Source organism: Mustela erminea, chromosome 3, assembly GCF_009829155.1.
Source record: "Mustela erminea isolate mMusErm1 chromosome 3, mMusErm1.Pri, whole genome shotgun sequence".
In the NCBI taxonomy this organism is placed as follows: Eukaryota; Metazoa; Chordata; class Mammalia; order Carnivora; family Mustelidae; genus Mustela; species Mustela erminea.
Genome location: NC_045616.1, coordinates 90,814,880 through 90,838,362, shown reverse-complemented (window position 1 = coordinate 90,838,362; position 23,483 = coordinate 90,814,880). Strand labels below are relative to the sequence as shown.

The window sequence follows — 23,483 nt, the reverse complement described above, 5'->3', positions numbered from 1 at the left end:
AGCTATCCCCAGTCTCCACATGGTGAGGATAGAACTCAGAAATTTCCACGTGTTGGCAATGCGTCCATGGATCCTAGCTGGATAGGGAGCTAGTAAACACCAACAGGGCCAAGGTGGGTGTTTGGGCCAGGAACTGGGTGGAGAATATGGAAGACAACCAGATAGGTGTACAGGGCCAGCTGGCATGAGGCTGAGTCAGCCAGGGAGTCTCTGAGCCCCCACCAAGCTCTCACCAAGCCACACTGGCTGCCAGCGTCAGCAATGAATGCCAGCAGGGCAAGCAGGGACCGGGCCCATGTGCGTAAGATGTATTGCTCTAGAGCCCACAGCAGGTAGGGGATGCCAGAAGATACAAAGACTCCTTCCAAGCACAGCTGGGGGGCCACCAGGGTCTCCCATCACCTTGAGGGGGAGAAGTGTTCAGGGATGGAAATCCGAGAGTTTGAACCTATTTAAAATCTTCTGTTGGGTGAAGAATACCCATCTGGACTAACTCCAGTTCCCTCCCTCTGCCTGGCTCCAGTCCCCAGTGGGTCAAGCATCATGAGGAGGACCTGAGAAGAACCAATTATTTCTTTATATTTCTGAAATCAGAGATTCCCTCAGCTCCTACATCTGATTGTTCAACATCTAGCATGTATCTTAGACTGAATCTAGCTCAAAATGAATTCTTGCCCTCTCTCCTAAAAAGAACCATGGTCCACTCCCAGTTTTCCCTACCCCAGTCAGTGATAGCACTGTACCCCATGGGTTTAAGGTTCACTGTTGATTTCTCTGTTCCCCTCATCCTCCCATCCAACCCATCAGTAAGCCCTGCCAGCTCTACCCCCACATATGTCCTAGGCCCACTTCTCTCTTTCTCCACTATCATTTCATCCTTGCAATGATTACTCCAATACCTTCCCCGCTGTTCTCCTTTGTGCCCAACTGGTGCCTTGTATATGACAGAAAAATATACCCTTCTGTACAGGTGAACGTAGCCCCAGGCTGGACATAGGCTTGGTGCATGGCACAAAAGCTAGATTTCAACCCCCCACTCACCCTCTCTGCCTGGCATCTTGGTGTGAGATCCAGGCTACAAATGAGCCAGTAACCCTCTTCATTCCTGTGCTCCTCCTGATGATCATTTATCCACCTGCACCCAGAGTGATCTTTTTAAAACATAAATAGGGTATCTCCTCCCAGCTTGAAGACCCTCAGTAGTTTCCCCAAACCCTTAGACAAAGTGTTAGCTTCCCACCATGCCTGTGATGTCCTGCATGGTGAAAGCCCTGCTTCCAACTCCAGCCTTGTCACACTTGCACACAGCCACTTTTTTTCCCTCAGTGCAATGCCAGTCCATCCTTTGGGCTCTTGCTGTTCTCAGACTGGGAAATGCAGGCTGCCTTCTTTCCTTCTTCCAGTTTTGGGTTCATCTGGCATCTCCCCAGTAAGAATTTTCCCCCATGACCCCATTCATATTGCCATCCCCCCATATCCTCGATATTACCTGTGTTGCCTTCTTGATAGCAGTTATGAACCTCTAAATCTCCTTTTTCAGGTGTTCATTCACTTGTTGCTTGTCTCTCCATGCTCACACCAGAATCAAAGTTCCCAAAACAGGGACCATTTCTGTATGGTACGACTCTGCTTTCAGAGTCTTGAACAGTGAATGGCACATATTTGTTGAATAAACCCTTGAATTAAAGAATCAGTGGTGAAGATTGCATGTGGTGCTATTGTAGGCATCTCATAAAAGGACTGCAAAATGCTCACCAGCAAAGCTAAGATTTTAGTATTTCTCCAAGAGACAGAATAATGGCTCTACGGACGTCCTCATGGAACAGTGAACACCAGAAGCCTGTGAACAGTTTGCTGGACAGCAAATCGTGCCCTCACATTGTAAGTTTCTCAATAATAAATGGCATCAGAAGTTGATGTCACCGCCATCAGTGAATTGTAACAAAACCCATACTTAATTTTTATAGATCTTTCAAAAGTTCAAAAACAATTGCTATAATATACGCTGCTTAGAAAACAAAACTATTGATGGAAAGATCAATAAAACCCACTTATAAGTGAGATGAGACCTTCTAGATTACCATGTAAGTCAGGCTGAAGATTTCTTACCTAAAGAAAACCTAATTTTAATAAATAATTCATAGAACATGTTCTGTTTTGCTAATTCAGTTAGGGTGATAGTGAAATATCTTCCCCTTTCATTTTTATGGTGTTTAAATTTCAGCTGAGGACAGCACGATATAAAAGATGCCTCTTAGCTTCGTGATTACGATGCTGTGGAATCTTTGGCCTTCCATTACCCAATTCGAAGCGAGGAAAGATCAAGTTTTAAAGTGGTGGAGTCTCTTAACAAGGCCATGGGAAACATATACATTCTTTTGATGATCATCTTATTTTCTGACTCTGAAACTTTTTTTTTTTTTTTTACCATTTTTCTATATCCTGTTTGTGGTTGAAAAATTCTGATCACAAAGAATGATATAACACCCACTAAACAATAATTCAAATAAAATAATCTTAACATCTATTCATCATCAAGTGTTCAAATTTCCTAAAACGTTATTCATCGTGTTACTAAATCCAGGAACTGGCCACTTTTCACACAGTTTACTCTCCTGTGTAGCCCTTGTAAACGAGGATTACTGAGCATGACTAAACCCTGTTGTAACCAGTTCACAGAACTGCTACAATCAGGGTGTGTATCAAGGGTCACCACTGTTAGTTACCTCCTCATATCCCAGGCTTCCAAGACGGGTTCATGATCTGTGGCTCCAGCTTGAGGTTTCTTCTGTTCAATTTAGAAAAAGCAGTGGTTGCATGGTAGACTGGGTTTCACAGACATATTGTAAGACTGCTACAAGACAAGATATGATGTAAGCTCTGCTCAACAAGAGAAAATAACAGTTAATTTTTACTTGAAACGCACTCTCCTTTTCTTCACCTGTCCTCTTTCTCTTCTTTCTTGTCTTCCTTCCTTCCTTTTCTCCTTCCAGTACCTACTGAATTTCACCTATGCATGAAGCCCACTGTAAGGTCACTACACATGAACACATTGATGGAAGACCCTATTACCATGCCTAGAGCAAAGCAGATTGTTCTGGGGTGGGATGGGGGGGCAGTAGAGACAGAATTGAGTACATGAATTCTACCTTTGATCCTGACATCATTGAATCCTTTAGTTAGACTTAGCCTAGACACAAGTCAATTAATCTAAGCTCTCCTCTTGTGTCATGCAGTCCTTAATAAATGATTCTCCAACTTTTGTTTAAATGAATGAATAGATTTTGCCATGATGCAGTATGGCATGAAAAAAGACCTGTACTATCACTCAGAAAATGCTGAATAATTCACAAGACAGTATATATAAAGCACAGTGTAATAGGAAATGCATTGGAATAGAAACTCTCAGACCTGATTTCAAGTCCAAATTTTGTCCCCAGTGTGCTATGTGACCTTGAGTCAGTCACTCCCTTCATATGAACCTAAACTTCCTCATTTGAAAAATTAGAGGATTCTTTTAATCAAAAGTGACAGAAGCTCAGGCAAAAAAGAGCATTTTGGGACTCAAGCATCTTCAGGCATGGCTGGATGCAGGTATAGGACAGTATAAAAGGAATACTGTCTTTCTCTCAGCTCTGTTTATCTCTTTGTTGGCCTCACTTCCCCTCTGATAGATGGTTTTCTGCCAAGGGCCCAAGGGAAGGATCCACTGTAACTTCAGGCTTGTATCACCCTAGCTTAGTAGCTCTAGAGAAAATAAATTTTAAAGATTTTATTTATTTATTTGACAGACAGAGATCACAAGTGGGCAGAGAGGCAGGCAGAGAGAGAGAGGAGGAAGCAGGCTCCCTGCTGAGCAGAGAGCCCGATGTGGGGCTTGATCCCAGGACCCTGAGACCATGACCTGAGCTGAAAGCAGAGGCTTTAACCCACTGAGCTACCGAGGCACCCCTCAAAAATAAATTTTATTCCCCAAGATTCGTATACCAGTCTGAGGGAAGAACTTAGGTTGGGTCTGCTTTGGTCCTCTATCTATACTTTGGACCTATTTGGATTGCTAGGGAAGTAAGTACCATCACTGGCCAAGTATAGATCATGTGTCTCTCACTGAAATCAGGTTAGGGGAAGGATCTTCTTGGTTCTTGCCCTCATTTCATCTTCTGGCCAAAGAAAGGAACTAGAGAGTCTTAGGATAGCACAAGTGTGTTCTTAGCCTTTCTAGAAAATCTGTTTCTCCAAATCTTTGCTAGATTAGGAGATACTGTACCAAAGAGGCATTTTACCTTTAAAGCAAAACTATTGTCCACTTGCTTTGCTCATCCATCTGCCCTGTCCGAGAAAATGACAGTAAGTTTGAATACTTACTAGGAGGGTTTCTAAGTCCCAAAGAGATGCAGTGCTTGCCCAAAGTGAAATGGTTACCTTATGACAAAGACTGGGCTGAAACTCCCATCTACCTTCTCCCATCCAGTGTCATCTTCATACCACCAGGCTTTTCTTTGGTCAATCAGATAATGTCTGTGGCCATGGGGCTAATGTAGTTTAGAGTCAGATGAAAGGTTTGTTCCTTCTTAGTCCCACTTGAAAACTTTTCATTATACAATCTATATTCCTAGAACATGGGCATTTTTAGAGCATCCTGGTCAACAGGCTCAGTCAAATATTAGTGTTTCAGACTCAGGGGATATGCAGAAAGACTATGCTGAATTACAGGGCCTTTTGTAACAAATGCAGTCCAGTCATTTTCAAGCACACACAAAATCAAGGTATGGAGTGTGTACTGAGGAGATTGCAAGCCAGCAGTCGACTCTTTGGAAACTTTATTTCCTTTTCTGTAAAATGAGAAAGTTAGATAAAGTGACTTCAAAGGTCCTCCCAAAGTTTGTGAGTCATGCTTGAAGGTCTGTTGAATTTCCTTCAGACTTTAGACCCACGGGCAGAGATAATAATTTTAATTAATTTTAATTTTAATGTTAGTCATTACAGTAAGTAAAGCAGGTACAGTCTCAGGGTAGAGGGGCTGTGCATGTCTGTCCTGCATGGCTTTATCTCTGGAGCACTGACAAAGTCCTGCCCCCTCAAGCAGAGGCTTGGTGATTCCTGATACTTCACTGCTGGCCCTTCATGCACTTTGCTTCTGGCTTCCCTCTCTCCAGAAGGACATACCACAACCTAGCAGGAGGCAACTTGTTTCAGTTGTGATCAGTGGCTTAGTTGTATGCCAGTTTTGAAAGGAAGAAGAGTGTAGGTCCTGGGCTTCTGAAGAGGGGACTGAAAGTGTGAGGGATGGGCCATTAGGAGGCCAGGGCCACCCTCTGAACAGCAGGCAAGTTTGCAGGGGCTCGGTCTCCTCAGGAACACTTGTCTTTTCATTGTACCTGTGGTCAACACCGAGTACTTGTGGCACTCACACTTTGACCTCAGGAAAACACTCTTGGTTAACCACCAAGAGTGAGCCCTGCTTCCTTCTCAGAGCCTTCCTTGACTAATGTGTTTCACTCTGACATGCCCACGTAGACTAGAAGAACCATGTGAGGTTAGCTGAGGTAAACGACTGGCCCAGGGTCACCGTGGCACTCTGTTGACAGTCTACAAGTCATTTCACTTTTTTCTTATGCTAATAAGGCAGGCAATAATAGACTTTCTAAAGCACAAAGGATTTATTGTAAATGTCAGACGACTTCTTGGGCTCATCTACATTTTCTGTTCCAATACAAAGGTGTCAGAAGCTGAGGGATCTTGAATCCGCAAAGCCTTCTACTGCTACCTGATGTATAATAGAGATGTATAAGTACGAGTAATTATGCTGCTTTTGGGGGGGGGAACACATTTTAAGGTGCTCCAGTGAAAGGTATTATTTAATACTTAAAATTTCTGAGAAATATAAAATGCATAATGATTATATGCTGTCCTTAGGCTAAAATGGGGAGATTTCTATCTGTAATTTTGTATTGGTGCTTGGGCTGTCTTTCCTGGAAAGGGGTGGGGCATGGTAGTGACAGGTCCTACCAGCTTATCTGCAGGTTCATTTCACTTGTCTATCCATCCACACCCATCCATCATCTCTCTACTGGAACAAAATATGATGTAAAATAATAAGACATTTATTCATTTGATTATACAGTATGTACCTACTGCATGCCAGGTACCACTCTAGGTAGTAGTGCACATATACCAGAAACCAAATCAGGCAAAGATCTCTGCCTGCCTGCAGCTTATATTGCAATGTGAGTGACACATAAAAAAACACGTAGTATATCATATAGTGGTTAGTGAGAAAATAAAACAGCCCTGAAAGAGAAAGAGAGAGTGAGTCTTGTCAGTACCTTTAGAAAGAGCATTCCACAGGGGCACCTGGGTGGCTCAGTGGGTTAAAGCCTCTGCCTTCGGCTCAGGTCATGATCCCAGGGTCCTGGGATCGAGCCCCACATCGGGCTCTCTGCTCCACGGAGAGCCTGCTTCCTCCTCTCTCTCTCTTTGCCTGCCTCTCTGCCTACTTGTGATCTGTCTGTCAAATAAATAAATAAAATCTTTAAAAAAAAAAAAAAAGAAAAGAAAAGAGCATTCCACATAGAGGGAAAAGTGAGTACAAAGGCCCCAAGACAAGAGAGTACTTTGAGGGCTTGGGGGGACAGGGAAGAGGAGGCCCTTTTGACTAGAGCTGAAGGAAGGAAGGAGGGAGGGAGGAGGTGGGAGAAGATGAAGTCAAAGAAATGCAGTGGGCAGAACAGATTAAAGGGAGATTTTATAGGTACTGTAAGGATTGCCTTTTACTTTGAGGGCAAGGATCCCTCTGGATGTTTTTGAACAAAGAAATGTCATGAGCTAACATCTGAACAGGATGACTCTGGCTAGTGCATTAAGATTTTATTGTACGAGTGAGAAAGGAGGCAAGGGGGGCAATTAGGAGGCCATTGTGCCCTCCCGGTGAGAGATGACAGGGCTTGGACCAAGATGGTGGCAGTAGGGGTGGTGAAAAGTATTCAGATTCTGGACATGTTTTGAAGGTCTAACTGAGAAGATTTGCTGACAGATTGTACAGAGACTATGGATGGAAATATGGGAGTAAAGAATGATTGCGAAGTGTGTCTTAGCAACAGAAAACATGGCATTGCTATTTAGTGAGATAGGAAAACCACAAAAGAAGCAGGTTTTAAAGGAGAAGAGCTGGAAGTTGCTTTGGATGTAAGTTTCTGATGGCCTTTGGAAATCCAAGGGAAGTCAAATAGAACATTGGATATAAAAGTCTGGAGTTTAAGAGAGAGGTCAGGACTGGAGATACACATTTGGGAGTCAGTAAAATATAGATTGAGCTTAAAGACACAAGAAAGAAAGAAGTGGCCAGAGTAACTGGGGAAAGACTAGATATTGCATCCACAGTCTTTCACCATGGGACAGGACATAATTAAACGGTGCACTCAAAAGTTCATTTTACATTATTGTCCTCTTTCTAGAAAAATGTTGGATTTGGGCTGGGACTCCAATACACTAAAGTCATAGGAATAGAATAATATGATGTCGTCAGTTCAGAGAAATCTAATAGGGATGCTTTCCCATTATTCTTCCTATTTTATAGCACACTGAAGTTTAAAAGTTGAAGCATTTTATTTAAAAACTATTTGAGTATATTTTTCTGCATAATTCAGAAGGAGTCATTACCATTCTCAACATACTTCTGTGTAATAACAACAAAAAAAGTTAATTTAGGCTATTTGAAAATAGGTTTTATATGACTTCCAGAATATAGGGGAATCAGGGTTTGTGAAAAGAAAGTTTGGTCAAGTCCATTGACCTCATGGTCAAATTCATACCATTTTATGGTTGGATCATGTTCTAGCTCTATACTCAGGAAAAGTGCTAGAGATGCTATTCATGTTGGGTAAGAAATTCTGAGATTTATTGATTGATGTTTTTACCACAATTTTCTACCTCATTTTATTGTGCTTCAAGTTATTGGGCTCTATAGCTATTGTGGGGCTTTTGTTTTGTTTTTGTTTTTACAAATTGAAGGTTTGTGGCAATACTGTGTTGAGCAAGTCTATGGGTGCCATTTTCCCAACAGCATTTACTCACTTCGTGTTTCTCCCTTTTTGGTAATTCTTGAAATATTTCAAACTTTCTCGTTATTATTATATTTGTTACATGATCTCTGATCATCGATCTTTGATGTTACTATTGTAATTGTTTTGGGGTGCCATGAACAGTGCTCATATAAAATGGAAAACTTAACTGATAAATGTGTGTATTCTGACTGCTCTGTCAACTAACTGCTCCCCTGTCTGTCTCCCTCTCCTCGAGCCTCCCTATTCCCTAAGGCACAGCAATATTGAAATCGGGCCCATTGATAACCCTATAAGGGTCTGAAAGCGTTCAAGTGAAAAGAGTCAGGCATCTCACTTTAAATCAAATGCTAGAAACGATTAAGCTTAGTGAGGAAGGCCTACTGAAAGCTCAGAGAGGCCCAAAATTATGCCTCTGGCATCAGTTGGCCAAATTATGAATGCAACGGAAAAGTTCCTGAAGGAAATTAACAGTGCTACTCCACTGCGTAAACAAATGATAGGAAAGCAAAGCAGTCTTACTGCTGATACCTGAGAAAGCTTTATTGGCCTGGATAGAAAATCAAACCAGCCAGAGCATTCACTTAATGCTCCTTAAGCCTCCTTCCCTTAAGCCTCCTCCAGAGCAAGGCCCTCACTCTCTTCCATTCTATGAAGGCTGAAAGAGATGAGGAAGCTGCAGAAGAAAAGTTTGAAGCTGGCAAAGGTTGGTTCGCGACGTTTAAGGAAAGAAGCCATCTCCAGAACATAGAAGTGCAAGGTGAAGCAGCAAGGGCTGATGGAGAAGCTGCAGCAAGTTATCTGGAAGATCCAGCTAAGATGATTCACCAAACAGCCGGTTTTCAATGTAGACAAAATAACCTTCAGCTGGAAAAAGATGCCATCCAGGACTTTCATAGCTAGAGAGGAGAAATCAATGCCCGGCTTCAAAGGCCAGGCTGATTATCTTGTTAGGGGCTAATGCAGTGGGTGACTTTTAGCTAATGCTCAAAATCCTAGGGCCCTCAAGAAAGATGTTAAATGTACTCTGCCTGTGATCTCTAAGTGGAACAACAAAGCCTGGATGACAGCATGACTGTTTCCCACATGCTACACTGCTGAGATGTACTGCTCAGAAAAGAGATTCCTTTAAAAATACCACCATTCATTGAAAGTGCACCTGACCATGCAAGAGCTCTGAAGGAGATGTGCAAGATTAATACTGTTTTCATGCCTGCTAATACAACCTCCATTCTGCAGCCCCGTGGGCCAAGGATTCATTTTGACTTCCAAGTCTTATTCTTTTTTTTTTTTTTAAAGATTTTATTTATTTATTTGACAGAGAAAGATCACAAGTAGGCAGAGAGGCAGGCAGAGAGAGAGAGAGGAGGAAGCAGACCCCCTGCCAAGCAGAGAGCCCGATGCGGGACTCGATCCCAGGACCCTGAGATCACGACCTGAGCCGAAGGCAGCGGCTTAACCCACTGAGCCACCCAGGCGCCCCCAAGTCTTATTCTTTAAGAAATACATTTCATGGGGTGCCTGGGTGGCTCAGTCAATTAAGCGCCTGCCTTTAGCTCAGGGGTCCTGGGATCAAGCGCCACATCTGGCTCCCTGCTCAGCGGGGAATCTGCTTTTCTCTCTCTCTTTGCTCTCCCCCACAATTATGCACTCACTTTCCCTCACTCTCTCTCTCCCTCAGTTGAATAAATAAAATCTTAGAAAAAAATTATTTTGTAAGATTATAGCTGCCACAGATAGTGATTCCTCTGATGGATCTGGACAAAGCAAATTGAAAACCTTCCAGAAAGCATTCAGTATTCTAGATTCCATTAAGAACATCAGTGATTCATGGGATAGGTTAAACTACCGACATGTACAGGAGTTTGGAAGAAGTTGATTCCAGCCCTTATGGATGACTTGGAGAGTTTCCAGACTTCAATGGAGGAAGCCACTGCAGATGCGGTAGAAATAGCAAGAGAACAGAATTAGGAGTGGGGCCTGAGGATGTGACTGAACTGTTGCAGTAGGATGATAAAACTTAAATGAGCAAAATGTTGCTTCTCATGGATGTTCAAAGAAAGTGGCTTCTTCAGATAGAATCTATTCCTGGTGAAGATGCTGTGAAGATTGTTGAGATGACCCAGAGGATTTAGAATACTGCAGAAGTCCCGCTGATGCGGCAGTGGAAGCTTTGAGAGGACTGACTCCGGTTTTGAGAGAAGTTCTGCTAGTAGGTTAAATGCTATCGAAATACATCCATGGGATGATACAGAGGAAATCGTTTGTGAGAAGAAGAGTCCATTACTGTGGCAAACATCACTGTTGTCTTCTTTTAAGAAATTGCCACAGCCCCATGCAACCTTTAGCAACCACCGCCCTGATGAGGCAGCAGCCACCCAGCACTGAGATGACAGCTCGCAGAAAGCTCAAATGATGGGTAGCATTTTTTTTTTAAGCAATAAAACATCTTTAAATTAAGGCATGTACATTTTTTGGACATAAGGCTGTTACACACTTAATAGACTACAGTGTAGAATAAACAGGACTTCTAAACAATGTGAGCAGTAGTGGACATTATTGTCGTGAGCACCTCTCTGTGTTATACAGATGCCTGTGTGGCTCACGGCTTGTTCTTTTGTACTCTTCTCTGTCCTAGATTGGGGACCATCATCACTGATGGCCAACTTTAATGTTCAGGTTTGGGAGCCCCATTTTTTTTTCAGTGTCTTCTTCAATAATCTGAACTGGGAAACCAAAAAACTCATTTGACTCAATTTATTGTGGGATCTGTTTTATCACTGTGGTCTAGAACTGAACCTGTACTATCTCCAAGGTATTTATGTAGTTAATTTAAGGAAATGTAACTGAATTAAATGTAGGAGTCAATGAAGGAGATGCACATCATCACCACCCCCTTATAAAAAGCGACCTATATATGTCATTCTACAAGTTTAATATTTGTGAATTTTCCTGGATTGAAAATGAAAACTCTGTTCCAAGGGAAATATATCAATCTAATAAGAGTTTGACTGGGTTCTCTTCTGAAGCATCTGTATAATTATCCTGCTAAAAGTAATTATTCACTTTCAGGATATGACTCAATAGCAATTTGCTCTTAATGAAACACCCTCCATTCAATAGTGGACGGTGTCGTGATATCCTCTCAAAGATTTGAAAAGTTCCCTAGAGGTAAAATGGTGTGATTGATGCTGATAAAAGAAATGAGTAACAAAATTTTCTCTGAAGAGAAAACCTCTCTTATGAAACATAATGGCAAAGATGCTTAATAAGGATTTAGGGATCTAAATATACTCTTACTATGATTCAACCCAAAGGGATATTATATGCTAGGACACATCATTGTGGGAAGAAAACAGCTCCAGCTCTCACACATGAGATCTGCTCCTTCCTTCAGGAGGAAAGTCATTCCCCCAAACCTAGAACTTAGTGCATTCTCAAAAGACTGGGCTTCTCCCAAAAGCCCTTCTTAGATCCCATACCACCCTAAGTACTAGAAAGATGTGTGATCAAGAAAATGGTTTTACTTTATTTTTATTTGTACATGTTTTGCATACCTCATCCTGTTTTTGGAAGGCTCAAATAAGAACACTCATGTGTTACATTTGAAGATGTAATTCTCCCTGTGAATGTTGAGCTTTATACTTTCACTCAGTATAGGGAGCCTATATAGGGAAATGGAAAAATCAGACGTGCTGTGCTCTGTTTTAACTTCTACTATTGTAATAAATGCAATTACCACCACTGTCAAGCAGCCTCAGGTATGCATGTATGTGTGTATGTGTGTGTGTTCTACAGCCATGTGAGTTTCCTGTATGGTTGTACGTGCCTGGATAGGTTGGACAGATGTCTGTGTGACTCACTGTTAGTTCTTTTGCACTGTTCTCTGTCCTTGATTTGTTACCATATTTGTTGATTGGCAAACCTTGTTTCTGTTCGTGAGCCTGTTTGTTGTTCACAGTCTCCTTAATAATTCGGTAACAACGAGCTGCCCTATTTCAGTTTGGGTGCTTGATTACTGTGTTTGTAGGCAGTTTACTGCTATCCTGTGGCATTTTAAATATTACTTCTATTAAGTATCATAGTATTGTTTTCTGTGTCCTCTGACAGTTCTGCTTTATGATCTCATTGTAATTGACTGGCAATAGAGTATATTCCTTATGTTAATGAATAGTAATCATTAAAAAACACTGAAGCAGTTTCTTTCTAAAACCCATAAGTCAAATTAAATATCTGTGTACTTAATTTTCAATTATAAGAGACATTAATTTTTCAAAGATTTTGAAGTAACACAGGAAAACTTGCCATAAACGAGGAAATATAAATTTGTATCTTGAGTTTACTGTTTTATATAAGAAAAATAGTTCAGTGTTAAAATGTTCTTTTGTTCAAAAAACTATGAAATTTTCATTTTTGTTAACGACTCCTTTTTTGAAATGACCTCAGAAATGGCTGATTACCACAACAACTATAAAACATGACCTACTAACCTGTTTTATTAAATGATTTAGAATGACCATCCTGTTTCTCTCAGTGATCCCAGATTTGTGCTGACAATCAAGTTAATAATACAGGTTTTGCCTTTCATAAATAAAGCAATTGCAAAAAAATTATCTCTACATTTTGATGAAGTATTTACATGATATGTTGTTCAGTTAATCAAGAAAATAAATGTATTCACTTTTCTTTTCTTTCTTTCTTTCTTTTTTTTTTTTAAAGTAGGGTCCATGTCCAGTGTGCAGGGCTTGAACTCATGACCTGAGCTGAGATCAAGGGTCAGACGCTTAACTGACTGTGCCACCCAGGTGCCCCTATTTGCTTTTTTTTTAAATTTTTTAAGCAAAATGTATTTGCCAAATTTTTTACTTAGTTACAGCTTCTAAAACTAAGTAATCTACTAAATTGGAAAACATCATTCAGTGTTACCTTTCATTTTAAAGACTGCCTTATAAGGGCCTGGTTAGAAAAGCATTAGTGAAAAGTAACAGGTCAAAAATAATTTTTCTTCTTTGCTTTAATAAATGAAAAGGTCAGACCCATGAAAGCGTATAAGACAAAGCTACTTCACACCAGATAGAACGTGATGTTAATGAAATGTTGGGATCCACGCAATCCTCTTGATTTTATTCACTCTTCAATACAGGGTGATGGCTTAGAACCAATGTTGTCAGTGATGACTAACCTGACCCATTTAGAAATGCTTATTTCATAATTCCCCCTATTTACAGGGGCTTCCTACTGTGTTTGAATACAGTACAAACAGCAGCAAGTTCATCCACGTTTATAGACACAATAGCTGGTGTTCGTGATTTAAAATGAATTGCCTTAAGGTTTCTGTAAAATTAAATGCCCCCTTCTTTCCTTTGGGGAAACTTATTCCAAAGGAATATGAGGTGAAAGCTGAATCTTCAGAAAAATACTGAGAGTATTTAGAAAATAGATAAGAAAATAAATTCTTAAAAGAAAGGCAGGATAGATCTTCAGAGCATATTTAAATGTATTGTAGAGGTCAATGGAGATAAACTGTAACAAAGCAAATCTTAGAGTATCTTTTTATGTAGGTGTTGAGTTTGGCAATGTGCAAGAGGAAAAAAAGTGGGAAACGTACCTGAATTTTTCTCTGCCAAGTGGACAGTTTATATATTAAGGAAAATATGGCATTTTTTTTTCCTGTCACACTGTCAAAAATAAAGACTTTATATTAGGTAGCAAATATTACTGATACAATTCAAAGGCATGTTTCTTTCCAATCGGACTCACAGGCCATTTCATTATAGAGTTCTGAAATCATGTTGAATCAAATATGATTTAACTCTGTGCAGTCAGGAATTATCCTTACTCAGAGAGAGGTCTGATCTTTACCCCCAGCTCCTGTGTTATAATCTAAGTCCTTGGAATGTTCTGCCTGATAATAGTATCTGTTTATCTGGGGCTTTGGGTCACACCAAATAGTCAAACAGTATGATTTATGGTGAAGGCTTTGGGCCAGGAGGTATTATCTCAACCTCTGGAGGGGCTTGAGAATGAAAGTCAGCCACGTAGGCAGAAAGTCAACCACGTCTTGTGAACAAGCCCCAGTAAAAACTCTGGACACAAAGGCTGGGGTAAGCTTCCCTCTGTGGCAATACTCCATGCATGCTCTTCTAAATACAATTTAGTATTGTCCATGATTCCAGTGGGAGATGACAACTGGTAGCTCACATCTGAAACTGTCTTGAACTCAGCCCCATGCATCCCTTTCCTTCACTGACCTTAATCTGTATCCTTTCATTGTAATAAATCATAGCCATGAGTATACCAGCTTTTGAAGAGTCCTGTGAGTCCTTACAGTGAATTATCAATCTGAGGGGGGTCTAAGAGATCCCTGGTATCTGCTGTTGGTATCAGGAGTGACTGCAGTCTGAGGAATTTCCTATCCTTAAACTTTATATAACCACCGCCCCCATGAGATATTGTTTTATGCTTGAATATTTTTGGTGAAATTTTGATTGCACACTTACTATATGGCAGTCATTATGGGGGTTCTCAAACAGTCCAGGTTTCTCCTTTCAGGTATGTGGTATGATTGCATTTTCTCACCCCCTTAAAGGTAGATGTGGCCATTTGACTAGCTTTTGGCCAAGGAGAATGGAATTGACATGTGGTTAGAAGCAGAAGTTGCAGTGTATTCATCCCACTCTCTTTCTCTCTGTGACAAATTGACAGTTTACTAGCTAGTAGCTTCTCCGTCACCCTTGGTCCCAGAATGAAGACAACAGGGACCAGAGCTATCAGCTGCATTTGGAGAGAAATGTAGTATGACTGAGAAATAAACCTTTGTTGTACTAAATCACTGTGATTTGCTGCTGTTTGTTCCTGCAGCATAAACTATCCTGATTCAAATGATCAGAATCACTATTTGTTCAAAGCATGACAAAATGACTATACAGAGATGCTGTTTTTAAAAAAATTATTACTGGCATAATTCTGTGGTCCGTAGTTTGAAAGGAAGTAGATCACAATTATCGGACCAGCGCTATTTTAGATATTACCTTATCTATCAAAATCTAAAATATTTTAACCAGCAATTCCACTTCTATTAATGTTCTTCAGTAATATTTGTAGGAATGCAAGATACATCATCTTCAAAACATACTTCATAATAACAAAAATTAAATGTCCAGCAATACGTAGAGAACTTGTGATGTGACCACATACATGGAACTTCTCATTCAGCCATAACAAAGTATGCGGCAACCTCTCATTCCAACCAGGATAGAGAAGCAAGGACTAGATTGTTCCTCGGTGTAAATACCCACCCAAAAGCACACGATATATGATATAGGAGCTTTCAAGACACAAGTGATCTGATTCCTTACTAGTGCTCCCATTTTACTGCCTTGAGAGAGTTATAGGCTGCCATCTAGGAAGAGAGAAGGAACCCAGACTCTGTTTAGTAGACTCCCTGAATTTAGGCATCAGTGATAGGCCACTAAGGGAGTATTGAGGGGAATACTTAAAGCACTAAAGCCCATTGAGAATAGAAGAAAATGGCTTACAACAATATACTTTGCTTCTACCTTAAGAAATTAGAAAGAGAATATTAAATTAAGTCCAAAGTGAACAAAAGAGAAGAAATAAAGGTCAGAACTGAAGTCAGTGAAATATAAAACATAAAAAACAGTTCCAGAAATCAGTGAACCAAAACTGGTTCCCGGAGAAGATCCATAAAATTGATCATTCTTTAGCTAAACTGATGACTAAAGAAGAGTGTACCAGCATCAGGAGTGAGAGAGGTGACATCCTCACAGATACGATAGACACAAAAGGGTAACAGGATAATATTAGGAACAATGTTATGTCAACCAATTTAATCACTTAAATGAAGTAGAGAAATTTCTTAAAAGACAAATTTCCAAAGCTTATTCAAGAAGGAATAGGTAACCTGGGTATATCTACTAAAGTAGATACCTGAATTTATAGATAAACACTGTCCTGCAAAAGAAACTCCAGTCCCAGATGGCTTCGTTAGCTGATTCTACCAAGCATTTAATGAATAAATAGTACCATTATTACACACTGCTCCAGAATACTGAAGAGGAGGGAGTACTTCTAGACTTGTTCTATGGAACCAGCATTACTTGATATCAAACTCTGCCAAAGATATTACAAGAAAAGGAAGTTACAAACCAATATACCTCTGTGAATATAGATGCTGAAACTCTAACCAAAATTTTAGCAAATTGAATTTAACATTTGGTAAAAAGATAATGAATTATGACTGAGTTTTATCCCAGGAAAACAAGGTTTGATTAACATTTGAAAAGCAATCAATGTAATTCTTCATTTTAACAAATGAAAAAATAAAATCATAAAACCATCTCAGTAGTTATGAGGAAAAGCATTTGACAAAAACCTATTTTTTATTAGCCAAAAAAAGCTCTCAGCAAAGTAGGAGTAGAAGGGAATCTCCTCAACCTGATGTAGAGCATTATGAAAAGCCTATAGGTAACCACGTTCCTTTTTTTTTTTTTTCCAGCATAACAGTTTTCATTATTTTTATACCACACCCAGTGCTCCATGCAATCTGTGCCCTCTCTAATACCCACCACCTGGTTCCCCCAACTGCCTATCCCCTGCCACTTCAAACCCCTCAGATTTTTTTTTTCAGAGTCCATAGTCTCTCATAGTTCACCTCCCCTTCCAATTTCCCTCAACTCCCTTCTCCTCTCCATCTCCCCTTGTCCTCCATGCTATTTGTTATGCTCCACAAATAAGTGAAACCATATGATAATTGACTCTCTCTGCTTGACTTATTTCACTCAGCATAATCTCTTCTAGTCCCATCCATGTTGATGCAAAAGTTGGGTATTCATCCTTTCTGATGGAGGCATAATTCTCCATAGTGTATATGGACCACATCTTCCTTATCCATTTGTTCGTTGAAGGGCGTCTTGGTTCTTTCCACAGTTTGGCGACTGTGGCCATTGCTGCTATAAACATTGGGGTACAGATGGCCCTTCTTTTCACTACATCTGTATCTTTGGGGTAAATACCCAGTAGTGCAATGGCAGGGTCATAGGGAAGCTCTATTTTTAATTTCTTGAGGAATCTCCACACTGTTCTCCAAAGTGACTGCACCAACTTGCATTCCCACCAACAGTGTAAGAGGGTTTCCCCTTCTTCACATCCTCTCCAACACATGTTGTTTCCTGTCTTGCTAATTTTGGCCATTCTAACTGGTATAAGGTGATATCTCAATGTGGTTTTAATTTGAATCTCCCTGATGGCTAGTGATGATGAAAATTTTTTTCATGTGTCTGATAGCCATTTGTAGGTCTTCATTGGAGAAGTGTCTGTTCATACCTTCTGCCCATTTTTTGATATGATTGTCTGTTTTGTGTGTGTTGAGTTTGAGGAGTTCTTTATAGATCCTGGATATCAACCTTTTGTCTGTACTGTCATTTGCAAATATCTTTTCCCATTCCGTGGGTTGCCTCTTTGTTTTATTGATTGTTTCCTTTGCTGTGCAGAAGCTTTTGATTTTGATGAAGTCCCAAAAGTTTATTTTCACTTTTGTTTCCTTTGCTTTTGGAGACATATCTTGAAAGAAGTTGCTGTGGCTGATATCGAAGAAGTTACTGCCTATTTTCTCCTCTAGGATTCTGATGGATTCCTGTCTCACCTTGAGGTCTTTTATCCATTTTGAGTTTATCTTTGTGTATGGTGTAAGAGAATGGCTGAGTTTCATTCTTCTACATACAGCTGTCCAGTTTTCCCAGAACCATTTATTGAAGAGACTGTCTTTTTTTCCATTGTATATTTTTTCCTGTTTTGTCGAAGATTATTTGCCCATAGAGTTGAGGGTCCATATCTGGGCTCTCTACTCTGTTCCACTGGTCTATGTGTCTGTTTTTATGCCAGTACCATGCCATCTTGGTGATCACAGCTTTGTAGTAAAGCTTGAAATCAGGTAACGTGATGCCCCCAGTTTTATTTTTGTTTTTCAACATTTCCTTAGCGATTCGGGGTCTCTCCTGATTCCATACAAATTTTTAGATTATTTGCTCCAGCCCTTTGTAGAATACCGGTGGAATTTTGATCGGAATGGCATTAAAAGTATAGATTGTTCTAGGAAGTATAGATATTTTAACAATGTTTATTCTTCCAATCCAAGAGCATGGAATGGTCTTCCATCTTTTTGTGGATTCTTCAGTTTCTTTCATGAGTGTTCTGTAGTTCCTCGAGTACAGATCCTTTACCTTTTTGGTTAGGTTTATTCCCAGGTATCTTATGGTTCTTGGTGCTATAGTAAATGGAATCGATTCTCTAATTTCTCTTTCTGTGTTTTCATTGTTAGTGTATAAGAAAGCCACTGATTTCTGTACATTGACTTTGTATCCTGCCATGTTACTGAATTGCTGTATGAGTTCTAGTAGTTTGGGGGTGGAGTCTTTTGGGTTTTCCATATAAAGAATCATGTCATCTGCGAATAGAGTTTGACTTCTTCATTGCCAATTTGGATACCTTTTATTTCTCTTTGTTGTCTGATTGCGTTGCTAGGACTTCTAATACTATGTTGAACAAGAGTGGTGAGAGTGGGCATCCTTGTCATGTTCTTGATCTCAACGGGAAGGCTGTCAGCTTTTTCCCATTGAGGATGATATTTGCTGTGGATCTTTCAGAGATAGATTTTATGAAGTTCAGGAATGTTCCCTCTATCCCTATACTTTGAAGTGTTTTAATCAGGAACGGATGCTGGATTTTGTCAAATGCTTTTTCTGCATCAATTGAGAGCACCATGTGATTCTTCTCTCTTCTCATATTAATTTGTTCTATCACATTTATTGATTTGCGAATGTTGAACCATCCTTGTAGCTCAGGAATGAATCCCACCTGGTCATGGTGGATAATCTTTTTAATGTGCTGTTGGATCCTCTTGGCTAGGATCTTGTTGAGAATCTTAGCATCCATATTCATCAGTGATATTGGTTTGAAATTCTCCTTTTTGGTAGGGCCTTTGCCTGGTTTGGGGATCAGGGTAATGCTGGCTTCATAGAAAGAGTCTGGAAGTTTTCCTTCTGCTTTAATTTTTTGAAACAGCTTCAGAAGAATAGGTGTTATTTCTTCTTTGAGAGTTTGGTAGAATTCCCCAGGGAATCCGTCAGGTTCTGGGCTCTTGTTTTTTGGGAGGTTTTTGATCACTGCTTCCATCTCGTTACTAGATATCAGTCTATTCAGGTTGTCCATTTCTTCCTGGTTCAGTTTTGGGAGTTTATAGTTTTCCAGGAGTGCATCCATTTCATCTAGGTTGCTTAGCTTATTGCCATATAACTGTTGATAATAACTTCTGATGATTGTTTCTACTTCCCTGGTGTAGTTGTGATCTCTCCCCTTTCATTCATAATTTTATGAATTTGGGCTTTCTCTCTTTTGGATCAGTGTGGCCAGTGGTTTATCGATCTTATTGAGTCTTTCAAAAAACCAGCTTCTAGTTTCATTGATATGTTCTACTGTATCTCTGGTTTCTACCTCATTGATCTCAGCTCTAATCTTGATTATTTCCCTTCTTATGTGTGGAGTTGGTTTGATTTGTTGTTGATTCTCCAGTTCTTGAAGGTGTAGAGACAGCTGGTGTGCTCTGGATTTTTCAGTTTTTTTTTTGAGGGAGGCTTGGATGGCTATGTATTTCCCCCTTAGGACTGCCTTTGCTGTATCCCATAGGTTTTGGATCGAAGTGTCTTCATTCTCATAGGTTTCCATGAATTGTTTCAGTTCTTCTTTGATCTTCTGGTTGATCCAAGCATTCTTAAGCAAGGTGGTCTTTAGTTTCCAGGTGTTTGAGTTCCTTCCGAACTTTTCCTTGTGATTGAGCTCCAGTTTCAAAGCATTGTGATCTGAGAATATGCAGGGAATAATCTCAGTCTTTTGGTATGGGTTGAGTCCTGATTTGTGACCCAGTATGTGGTCTATTCTTGAGAAGGTTCCATGTGCACTTGAGAAGAATGAATATTCTGTTGTTTTAGGGTGGAATGTTCTGTATATATCTATGAGGTCCATCTGGTCCAATGTGTCATTCAATGCTCTTGTTTCTTTATTGATTTTCTGCTTTGATGATCTATTTCTGAGAGACATGTGTTAAGATTTCCTACTCTTAATGTATTCATATCAATATGACTATTTATCTTGATTAACAGTTTTCTTATGTAATTGGCTGCTCCCATATTGGGGGCATAGATATTTACAATTGTTAGATCATCTTGGTGGATAGTCCCTTTAAGAATTATGTAGTGTCTTGGGGCGCCTGGGTGGCTCAGTGGGTTAAAGCCTCTGCCTTTGGCTTGGGTCATGATCCCCGGGTCCTGCGATCGATCCCTGCATCAGGTTCTCTGCTCAGCAGGGAGCCTGTTTCCTCCTCTCTCTGACTGCCTCTCTGCCTACTTGTGATCTCTGTCTGTCAAATAAATAAATAAAATTTTTAAAAAAAGAATTATGTAGTGTCCTTCTCTATTTCTGACTACAGTCTTTAATTTAAAATCTAATTTATCTGATATGAGAATCGCCACCCTGGCCTTCTTTTGAGGCCCATTGGTATGAAAGATGCTTCTCCAACCCTTCACTTTCAGTCTGGGTGTATCTTTAGGTTCAAAATGGGTCTCTTGTAGACAACATATGGATGGTCCTGTCGTTTTATCCAATCTGCAACCATGTGCTGTTTTATGGGCGCATTTAAGCCATTCACATTGAGAGGGATTATTGATGGATAAGTTTTTATTGACATCGTGGTAACCATGTTCTTACTGGTTAAAGAGTGAATGCTTTCCCCCTAAGATGAGGAACAAGCCAAGGATGTCTGCTCTCACCACTAGTATTCAATACTGTACTGCAAGTACAGTGCACTCAGGCAAGGAAAAGAAATAAAAAGCACTTACATTGGAAAGGAGGAAGTTAAGCTTTTCATTCACAGACAACATGATTGTCTATGTAGAAAATCCAATGGAGTGTACTAGATTCCAATGGAAGCTCTTAGAACTAATAAGTGATTTTAGCAAGGTTGCAATATACAAGATCAATATCGAAAAATTAACTATTTCTGGCAACAATAATTAGAAATTTAAATTTTAAAAATAACACAATTTACATTTTTAAAAAATGTGCCATACCAGGAGAGATCTCTGCAAGATCTGTATGAAAACTATAGACCCTGCTGAGAGAAATTAAAGATCTAAATAAATAGAGAGATATATTGTGTTCATAGGTTTGAAGATTCAATATTTTTAAGTCAGTTCTTCTCATATAGATTTCTAAATTGCAGGCCATCTCTAGCAATATCCCAGCAAGATATTTTGTAGATATTGACAAGATGATTTTAAAATTCATATAGAATGAATATAGAATAGCCAAACAACTTTAAAAAAAGAAAAACTTGGAGGGTGAAAACTACCTGATTTCAATAATAATATAAAGCTATAGAAATCAAGGCAGTGTGATAATAGCATAAAGATAGGCAAATCTATCACACAGAATAAAAGGTTTAAAGATAGATCAACTCATACATGAACAATGGGTTTTCCATAAAGGTGCAAGGGCAATTACATGGAGAAAAAGTCTCTTCAAAAGCTGGAGATGGAATAATTGGATATATGTATACAAAAATAGTGAATTTTGATTCCTACCTTGCACCACGCACAATATTAACTCAAATGAATCATCTGTCTAAATGTAAGACATGAAGTTATAAATTGTATGGGAGAAAATCTTTGTGAACTTGGTTTAGGAAAGGATTTCTTGGATTTGACATCATGATCCATAAAAGAACAAATTGATAAACTGAACTTTATCAAAATGAAAACTTATGGTCTTCAAAGGAAGAATAGAAAGAAAATCCAAAGACTGGGAAGAACATAGTTATAAGTCATATGTAGGAGAACCAACCCTATTGACTCCATCTCTCCACCTTTAGCCATCTGTTCCTTCAAGTCTGATCACTGACAGCCCCCCTCCTCCCACCATCACCACTGCAGACTTCTGGGACCCCTTGGGGATTAATAGGCACATCTTAGAAATGCCAGCCAAGGCCAGGATATGGGGGAGGCTTGCTATGGCCCTCTGTAAATTTGTTAAAGATAACCTAATCTCTTGCCTTCCTCCTACAGGTGGTGCCAAAAGATCTAATGGAATATTTGACGTCAAGTAGGTGTACCTGAACCCTTCTATCTAACTACACTGCCCTTCTGCCAGTCCCCTTGCACTGTCAAATCTGTGAACCAAGGTCCAGACTTTGTGGAGAACAATTGCACAGCCAGATTGTCACCCACCAAATCTTCCCTGTGAGTATGTTACCCTGAAAGTAACTCTGTGTTAAAACTGTATGGACTGGCCTGCTTCATTTTTCAGTCTCAAAGTGCCTTCTTTTTTTTTTTTAATTTTATTTATTTATTTGAGAGAGAGACAGTGAGAGAGAACATGAGCGAGGAGAAGGTCAGAGAGAAAAGCAGACTCCCCGTGGAGCTGGGAGCCCAATGCGGGACTCAATCCCGGGACTCTGGGATCATGACCTGAGCCGAAGGCAGTCGTCCAACCAACTGAGCCACCCAGGCATCCCTCAAAATGCCTTCTTGATTTGGGGAATACTTTCTAGTCCCTCCCCCACCTTCTAACAGTTGTATGTCTAATAGAGGAATTTTATCTAAATATCCCAAACGCAATAATGAGAAAAATGAACCAATTAAAATTAGGCAAAAGATTTAAATAGACTTCACCAAAGAAGTCATACACATAGTAAATAACTACATGAAAAAAAAATGCTCAACATCATTATTCACTAGGGAAATGTAAATTAAAACTGCACTGTTATCTCCCAGATACCTATTGGATTAAAAAGTGTGGGTGAGGATGTGGAAAAAATGGATCTCCAGTAAACTGCTGGCAGCAATATAAAATAGCCTCTTTGGAAACACATTGGCAGTCTTCTTTAGAAGTTAAACCTATGCCTTATATGCAATGCAACTATTGCACTCCTGGGTATTTAACCAAGAGAAATGAAAGCATAATTGTATATAATGATGTGTACAGTAAAGCTCACAGCACCTTAATTTTGCAGTGGCCCCAAACTAGAAATAACCTTAGTGTCCATCTTCAGGTGAATGGATACACACTGTGGCATATCCATACAATGGAATACTACTTGGCAATAAAAAGAAACAAAGTATAACATCCAGTAACCTGGATGAATCTGGACACAATTATGGTGAGTGCTCTGTGACTCAGTTCACATAAAATTTGAGAAAATGCCAACTAATGTATAGTAGTGTCAGAAAGCTGATGCGGGAAGAGTTGAAGAAGGGATTACAGAAGGATGTAAAGAATCTTTGGAAGATGTACATATATTCATTATCTTGATTGTAGTGATTGTCTCAACGGTGTCAAAATTTACCAAATTCT

At 39.7% G+C, this 23,483-nt stretch overlaps 1 protein-coding gene across 1 annotated transcript in view; it reads left to right on the top strand.

The window, feature by feature from the left end:
• LOC116586543 (F-box/LRR-repeat protein 21) overlaps window positions 1-23,483 on the top strand; it is a 42,098-nt gene that overhangs the window by 6,000 nt on the left and 12,615 nt on the right. The window contains exon 2 of the mRNA XM_032336649.1: window positions 22,196-22,369. The gene's annotated coding sequence lies outside the window, so the exon portion shown is untranslated. The remainder of the gene's footprint in view (window positions 1-22,195; window positions 22,370-23,483) is intronic.